Here is a 9569-nt window from a genome sequence, read left to right on the forward strand (position 1 = left end):
GTTCTAATGAAAATCAAATTTTTTATAATTCCAGCCAATTATTTTATTTTTGACTAAAATGGGCATTTAATAATTAAAAATAATTATACTGGTAACTTCTACCCTAAGGATTACACCATGTATCATATTTACTTATGATTATATGTATATGTTTTAAATACTTACCAGCTTCTTTGTGTAAATTTTTTGTTTCCAAACTAGTTAAGGTTTTTCATTGTTAAGATTATATTATAAAATATATAACCAGATATTTGGTGCTTAGCCTAGAAGCTAGCATTAAGGCACTGTTTCCCCAGACACATAGATATGCACACACACACACACCTCTATTTATTGATATATACGGGAAATTATATTTTAAAAGAGAGGAAGGAGAAAGGGAGGAAAAGTGGAGAAGGGGAATGAATTGATGGTACGGTGGCTATTACCAGTTTGATGCCTTCAAATGGCTTTGAACCATTATTAGAGTCAAAGATGATAGAAATTTTTTGTGTGTGTGTGAGACTCTGCACACAAGCAGGGCTGCTAGGGGGTCCTGGTGACATATATAGAACAGTTTATCTATGCATGAAAACTAAGTCGTTTTTCCTATTGGAAGATGTAAAACTATTTTTTTTTTTTCAGAGACAGGGTCTTACTCTGTAGCCCAGGCTGGAGTGCAGTGGCAAGATCATAGCTCACTCCAGCCTCCAACTCCTGAGCTCAAGTGATCCTCCCACCTCAGCCTCCCAAGTAGTTGGGAATACAGGGCAGGCACTACCACTCTCGGCTAATTTAAAAATTTTTTTTTTAGAAATGGGGTCTCGCTATGTTACCCAGGCTGGTCTTGAACTGACCTCTAGGGATCCTCCTGCCTTGGCCTCCCAAAGTACTGAGATTACAATCATGAGCCACCATATCCAGCTAAAAACTATTTTGGGGATGATATCAATTTTTCAAATAACACAAATCAAATTGTATCAAAATAATTGAAAAATGCAAAATATCTATATTAGGACTGTTTTACTTGCAAAAGACAGAACTCTAACTTTACCTTTCATATTTAAGAAAAATGATTTGTTTTAAAGGTAACGTAACAACCTGAAGGGCAAGGAAATATACATTCCCTCGAGAACAACCAGAATGGGATTCTTGAATGCCACCAGGACTTTTTCTCCAGCTTTTTCAGGTACTTGTCTGCTTTTTCCACCCAGGAAAAGCAGGGTTACCAGTGTGTCTCAAGTGTCACGTCTGTAATAGTTTCCTAGGGCGACTATAACAATGTACCACAAACCAGAGAGCTTTTTAAGAAAGAATTTTATTGTCTCGCCATTCTGGAGGCCAGAAGTCTGAGATCAATGTGTTGGCAGGGCCATGCTCCCTCTGAAGGCACTAGGGAAGGATCTATTTCTGGCCTGTCTCTCTGAGCTTCTGATAGTTCCTTGGCTTGTTGCAACATAAATAACTCCATTCCTCACATGGTAAGGCATTTTCTGTGTCCAAATTTCCCCTTTATATTAAAAAAATTTTTTTCACTGAAACTTCAGGCTTTGTTGAATTCCATTGTTTTTTCCCTTAGTTTTATTGTAATATAATTGACAAATAAAAATTATGTATACATATTTAAGATATACGATGTAATGTCTTGAATAGACATACACACTGTGAAGTGATTACCATAATCCATCTAATTGGCATATCTACCACCTCATATAGTTACCATTTTGTGTGTGTGTGGTGGTAATACTTAAGATCTATTCTCTTAGCAAACTTCAAATATACAGTAAATTCTTAACAACTATAGTCAACGTGTGTACATGAGGTCTCCAGAACTTATTTATCTTATAACTGCAAAATGTTTGACCAACATTTCCTTATTTTTCTCACCCCTCACCCCTGGTAACTAACGTTTTTCTCTTTGTTCACATGAGTTTGACTTTTTTAGATATCGCATAAAAATGGGATCATGCAATATTTGTCTGTTTGTATTTGGCTTATTTTACTTAGTTAACATAACATCTTCTAGATTCATCTGTGTCATCACAAATGGCAGGATTTCCTTCTTTTATAAGGCTGAATAGTGAGTGCTCCATTGCATATCTACAGTGGTGCATCATTTAATGACGGGGAGCTTTCCAAAAAATGCATGTTTAGGTAGCTTCATCATTGTGTGAACATGATAGAGTAGACCTCCACAACCAGATGGTATAGCATACTACACACCTAGGCTATGTGGTATAGCCTCTTGTTCTTAGGCTGTAGACCTATACAGCATGTTACAGTACTGAAATAGTGTAGGCAATTGTAAAACAATGGTATTTGCATATCTAAACATAATTAAACATAGAAAAGGCACAGTACAAATACAGCATAAAACATTAAAAAGGGCCCACTTGTGTAGGGCATGGGCAATGAATGTAGCTTGCAAGACTGGAAGTTGCTCTGGGTGAGTCAGTGAGTGAGTGGCGAGTGAATGTAAAGGCCTAGGATATCACAGTTTAAATTTTTTTTAAGTTCTTTCGATGATAAATTAAACTTAGCTATTATTATTCAACAATAATTAAACTTAGTATAACTTTATTCTTATAATGAACTTCTTTTCATTATAAACTTTTAAGATATTATTTGACTTTTCAGCACTTTGTAACAACAGCCTAAAATACAAACACATTGAATAGCTGTACAAAAATATTTTCTTTCTTTATATACTTTTTCTATTTTACAATTTTTAGTTTTTAATTTTTTTACTTTTTAAACTTTCTTGTTAAAAACTAAGACACAAACACACACATCAGCTTAGGCCTACACAGGATGAGTATCATCCAGATATCACTGGATGATGGAAATATTTTGGCTCCATAGATTATAATCTTTCTGGACTATCTTTGTATCTGCAGTCTATCACTGACAGAAACACTGGTGTGCAGTGCATGACTGTATATGCGAAAATTTTGTGTGTATTCATCACTCAGTGGATACTTAGTTGTTTCTATATTTTTACTACTGTTAATAATACTGAAATGAGCATAAGAGTGCAGATATCTCTTCAAGATACTGGTTTTATCTCCTTTGAGTAAATATTCATTAGTGGGATTGCTGGATTATTATATTTTTTAATTTTTGAGGAAACATCATAGAATTTTCATAATAGTTGTACCAATCTACACTCCCACCAAAAACATATAGGGTTTCCCTTTTCTCCATATCCTCACCATTACTCGTTATCTTTTGACTTTTTGATAATAGCCATGCAAACAGATGTGGGGTAGTATCATATTGTGAGTTTAATTTGCATTTTCATTATGATTAGCGATATTGAGCACCTTTTCATGTATCTATTGGCCACTCATATGCATTCATTTGAGAAATGTCTGTTCAGATTTGTGCCCATTTTTAAGTGGGTTATCTTGTTTATGTTTTTGAGTTGTATGAGTTCCTAATATATTTTTGATATTAACCGCTGGTTAGATATGTGATTTGTAAATATTCTTTCCCATTTCATAGATTACCTTTTAATTTGTTGATGGTTTCCTTTGTTGTGCCAAATCTTTTTAGTTTCATGTAGTTTATTTATTTATGAGTTTCTTATATATTTTGGGTATCAATTCCTTTTTAGATACATGATTTGTAAATTTTTTTTCCATTTCATAGGTTGCCTTTAAGTAATTTCTTGATTGTTTCCTTTGCTGTGCAAAATCTTTTCAGTTTGATGTAGTTTGCCTATTTATTTATTTATGTATTACCTGTACTTTGGCTTCATTTCCAAAATATAATTGCCAAGTCCAATGTCATGAAGTTTCTCCTCTGTTTTCTTCTAGGAGTTTTATGTTTTCAGGTCTTACACTTAAATCTTTAATCCATTATGAGTTGACTTTTGCATATAGTGTAAGCAAAGATCAATTTCATCAAATTTCCCCTTTTCATAAGGACACAAGCAACGTGGAATTAACAATCAACGCTACTCCAATATGACCTCATCTCAACATGAATAATTACATCTGCACTATTTAAAGGAAAGTCAAATTCAAACATACGGGGCATTATGATTTCAACACAAGAATCTGGAGGGGACAAAATTCAACCCATTACAATATCTTATACCTTCACCCACTCTATAAATTGATGCCTTCAGGCCTCCAAATTCCAGAAGATTAACTGTAAGTCCAAGGGAAAAAAGAAAGCAAACTACAGTCTGATTTTACGTCAAGTACTAACCCTTCACCCAATCAAAGGTGACCCAGCAGAGTCTCATTTTACTTACGTGGAAGAAGTCTTGATGGAGCCTTCCTCCATGATGTGGATGAAGTAACAGGCAGAAAATGATATTGAGAAGACAACATCTACTGCAAGAGTTGTGTAAATACTATATATTTTAAAATGAATAGCTCCATGTGGCTATGATAGATTGTATTTTCCACAGCCACACAAATATACATACATATATACAATATACGTAATATTGCTATACATTATATATAAATTATAGAACTAATATGTTACACACATATGTGTGTTTATGTGTGTGTATGTGTATATGTATATTTATATGTGTATATATATATTTATATATATATAAAATCCCATTTCACATGCCATTCTTATAATAAGATTGGCATTTTTTCCCACTGAGAGTTAAGGGCTATGTTCCCTCCCCTTAAATCTGGGCAGATATTTGTAACTGTCTCGACCAATAATATACCATGGAAGTATTGCCATGTGCCTTCTGAGGCTAGGTAATTAAATGCAATATAGCTTCTGCCTGGCTTTGTCTGTCTCTTTCTCTCTTGGGATGCTAGGACCCAGAGACCATGTTATAAGGAAGCATAGGCCACATGGAGGTGTCCAGGCAACAGCTCCAGCTAAGGTCTCAGTGGAAAGCCAGCATCAACAGCTGGACCAGGAATAAACGAGCCTTCAGGTGTTTCCATCTTCCAGCCTTCCATACCCTAACTGAGTTCCTAGACAATGTGAAATGTGAGATATCAGTGCCCACTGTGCCTTGTCAAATTCCCAACTCACACCAACCTTGAGAGATAATAATGATTGATGTTTTTAGCCATTGCTTTGGCTGAATTCTATCTCCCCCTAATTTATATGTATCCCCTGGTATCTCGGAATGTGACTGTATTTGAAGATAGGACCTTTAAAGAGGTGATTAAGTTATAATGAGGCCAGTAGACTGAGTCCTAAACCAACCTGAGTGATGCCCTTTTAAAAAGAGAGAGACACATCAGGAGTGCTCATACACAGAGGCAAAGCCACATGAGGACACAGAAAAAAGGTGACACTTGAAAGCCAAGAAGGGAAGTCTCAGGAGAGGCCAAACCTGCCAACACCCTCAGGTTGGACTTCCAGAACTGTCATAAAATACATTTCTGCTGTTTAAGCCACCCAGTGGCTTGTATTTTGGTATGCAGCCCTAGTAAACTAATACAGCCAGATAACTAATACAGTGATATTCAACTAGAGTAGTATGTATGAAATTAAACAAGACCACTTGACCTTTAAGAGCTTACAATAAAAATAGTCTTGATGCCAACAGTTAACTTATAAATATTACAAGTAACATATGAACAAACATATAAACATGTAATACAATTATTTACATTACACCCATGCTTTAGGGAAAATCGATTAGAAATTCAGGTTCTTTAATAGATAAAGCACCATAAATTATGCCATAAGAATATTCTCAGTAATAAATATTCCTATCACCATTTTTACTTAATGAATATTATAGAGTTTATGTCTTGTTTTGATGTAGAAATATAATTTTGAAAATACTTCCACTTTAAATACATGTGTAGCAATTATCCAAGAATAATTCATAATATGCATAAATAATGAGGTACCTTCTGCAGTATCACTTCAAATGATGTAATCTTCCTGTGGGATATAACACTGAAGGTAGGCAATTCTGATACGCGGAGTTCAGGTTTAGAGTTGCCAGATTCAGAAATGGTGTCTGAAAAATTTTTGTTGAGAATTCCATGAATCCAAGAAAGCAGAGAACAGGGAATCCATTGTTAGTCTAAAGAAATGACATCTACCAATCATTGAGCACGATTTTAGAAACATAATTTATATGTTTTATATAATGGTTATTGCATATACGATAGTCTACAATTTACAGTAGTTATTTCCACTTTACAAAGGAAGATATTAGGTCAGAAAGATTAAGTAACTTGTGCAAAGCCACACAATTAGGAACTGCTGAAACTATTACCATCATTATAATTCACAGCAGCAGCAGCCAGAATGAGTCCAAAATCATGCATTTTTTACTTAAATACGAGCCAGTTAACTATACATTTTCCCATAACTGATGGTATGCATGGGGCCTTTATTTATCATATATATATATATTTTTTTCCAATTATTAAAGAGTATAGCCCACAAAATTGTATGTCACATAAATATTCATTGCTATTATTGGAAGAATAATTGTCTTAGTCCATCTGGGCTACTATAACAAGTACCTTTATAAGAATAGAAATTTATTTCTTAACAGTTCTCGAGGCTGGGAAGTCCAAAATCAAGGCACTAGCAGATTCAGTGTTTGGTGAGGAACTATTCCTCACAAATGGCACCTTCTGTTGTCCTCACATGGTGGAAGGGGTGAGGCAACTCCCTTCAACCTCTCATGTAAGGACACTAATCCCATTCATGAGGGCAGAGACTTCATAACTTAACTACTTTTTTAAAGGCCCTTCCTCTTAATAATATCACATTGGGTATTAGGTTTCAATAGATGAATTTTGCTGGGAGACCAACGTTCAGACAACAACAAATAATTTTAAGTACATGTCCAAGACAGATTACTAGAATTATCTTGAGGCATGCAGGGAAGCATGATAGGTTAAAGTGACTACTGATTTTTTTTAGCCCAGCCCACCTACTCCTCCCCCTGTTCTTCAGATAAAAACCCAAGCTTCAGGCCTTAAAGATAGAGTGACCCAAGCAAGACTAATCTGTTATTTTCTCCCAGGAAATTTAATTTTAATATTATCTCATGTCATCTGAAAGCAAGTCCTAAAAAAGAAAAAGTTATAAATACTTGCTCTGAGATCCTCAAAACTGCAATTGTCCTGTCCCTGAGACTCGGTGGTTCATCTCTTTGTTCAATTTTGGTGAGCCACCAGTCAATCACTTTTATGAGAAGCTTATTAGAGTAAGTTTCTGATATTTTTGTCCTAAAAAATAGTAAATGGAAATTGGGACCAGGGATTGAGTTACAGACACCGAAAACAGAGAAATGTGCAGAATTTGGATCTGGTCATCAGGCCAAAATTATAAGACTTTTATAGACATTGGAAAACAGCAAAGAAGCTGCCCATGCTTCTCAGTGGTGAAAGCTGCCCTCAGGTTATCTGTAGGCTGCTGGGGTTGGGTGCAGATCTGGGGGGATATGTAGCTTCTGACATAAATTTAAAAAGAAGGAAAAACACCAGAACCATGAATATGATGGCTGATGTATTAGTTCGTTTTCACGTGCTGATAAAGACATACCCAAGACTGAGTAATTTATAAAGAAAAGGAAGTTTAATGGACTCACAGTTCCACGTGGCTGGGGAGGCCTCACAATCATAGTGGAAGGCAAAAGGCATGTCTTACATGGCAGCAGGCAAAGAGAGAGAATGAGAGTCAGACGAAAAAGGAAATCCCTTATAAAACCATCAGATATCATGAGACTTATTCACTCCCAGGAGAACAGTACTGGGGGAAGCCCACCCCCATGATTCAATTATCTCCCACTGGGTCCCTCCCACAACATATAGGAATTATGGGAGCTACAATTCAAGATAAGATTTGGATGGGGACACAGTAAAACTATATCAGTTGATTTTGATAGCATTTGATATCTTTGAGTGATATGCTATATAAAAATCTTGCCTTAAGATTTAGAATAAAACTCAGGATCATTTTGTTGTGAATTGAAACAATAGAGATTAGTCTCTTGAAACAAAATTTGAAGACTAGTTCTGCTGCATTGCAACACCTCTGTCAGTGAAACCTCATCCCCTTTGAGTAAAGAAACTGCCTCACAGTCAGAGCCTGTAAGAGTGTCCATAAACCATTAGCATTCCTCAGCTTCTAACACATGAAATTGAAGCACAATTTAGTAAAATGTTGTAGCCAAAGATCAAATACCTCCATCCCAGCATACTCGGTTTCCGGCAATTTGTCTTTTCCATTACAAGAAGAATAGCCTTCCATACATTTCATGCCACTTGATGCAGAACATCAGCCTGTGTCTCAGGTGGCTTGTCTATATGCTTGGAGCAACAGAAGTTCTTTCATATTCCATTTGCAGACCCTGTGTATTGCCCTCTCCAGGAACAAAGTCAGTAGTTTGGGAATTTGGTGTCTGACATAGGGGTCATAAAAATCATCTTTAGAAGTCCTCCTATCTCAGTATCCTCATAGGTATGCTGAAGAATTGAGCACTTCAGCTAATAAGGCTTCATTGAATCTCTCCTCAATCCTGAACTTCTGCCAAGCATTCTTTCTGCATTGGGGTTTTAAGTATTTTGTAGAATCCCTTCCAATGCAACTGTATCATAGTCAATGGATAATCTTCAAATAAAGACGGACGTTTAAGATACTGCTCCTACCCTTGCACACCAGTGCCTAAACAGGGTTATAATCATATAACCATGGAAGTACGGGCTGCACAAGAATTATTGATTTCCTGGTTATCTTGAGTGAAGACTCAAAATGTATTTGCCCTGGGCATGCATCTTTAATCAAATAGAACTTGCCTCTAATTGGCCACATCTCTGGCTGGCAGGTCATTCAGTATCCCCATCCACTCCTTTACATCAAATGATATTTCTATATCCTTAGATAATACCCATAATCATTGTTAAACATTATTGTTGTTTCTTACACTACACAGGCTATGATCACATATGAGCACAATCATTGACCATTGTCATAGTTCCTTTTGCTATACTAAGTCTCAGTAAGCCTTGGTCCTCCACCATTATCTTACCCTGATGCACTTGGCACTCTACAGAGATCTTGCACACAGTTCTACTTTCTCCTTAATCTATGCTTACCCACAGAAAAGAACCTCAGGTCTTCACAGCAGAAGCCCTGACTCCTCCTAGGGAACTATATATGACAGCAGAACTAGGTTTCTAGCACTTACAGAAATTCTATGTTGATACATCACACAACCTACCCGGTATGCTTTCTAATACTTCTTCCTTCCATTAAGCGTTCTTTGGCATGTCTGTTCCCAAAAGTTAAATGTTTCTGCCTTTGTGCAGTCCATTGTGTATATCTTTGCTAAAAGAAATCTTTTCATATCATGTAAATTATTTGTATACATGCCTTCTCCTTCTAGGCCAGAACTATGTTGTGTGCTAGCCCTTTCCTTAATGGTCTATGTTATTAATAGATCTTGTGACCTAGCACATATTAAATAAAAATATTCTCATTAAATAAATTAATAAATACATATCCGAATCACTTAAAGAATAGGCAGGATTTTATTCTAATGGTTTCTGAAACTGTCAAGAGGAACTGCTCTCTCTTTTCGTTTTTCGCAAATGAAGTGTGCATTTTGTTTCTCCCACAGTAAA

The sequence above is a fragment of the Pan troglodytes genome, chromosome 14, assembly GCF_028858775.2.
Source record: "Pan troglodytes isolate AG18354 chromosome 14, NHGRI_mPanTro3-v2.0_pri, whole genome shotgun sequence".
In the NCBI taxonomy this organism is placed as follows: Eukaryota; Metazoa; Chordata; class Mammalia; order Primates; family Hominidae; genus Pan; species Pan troglodytes.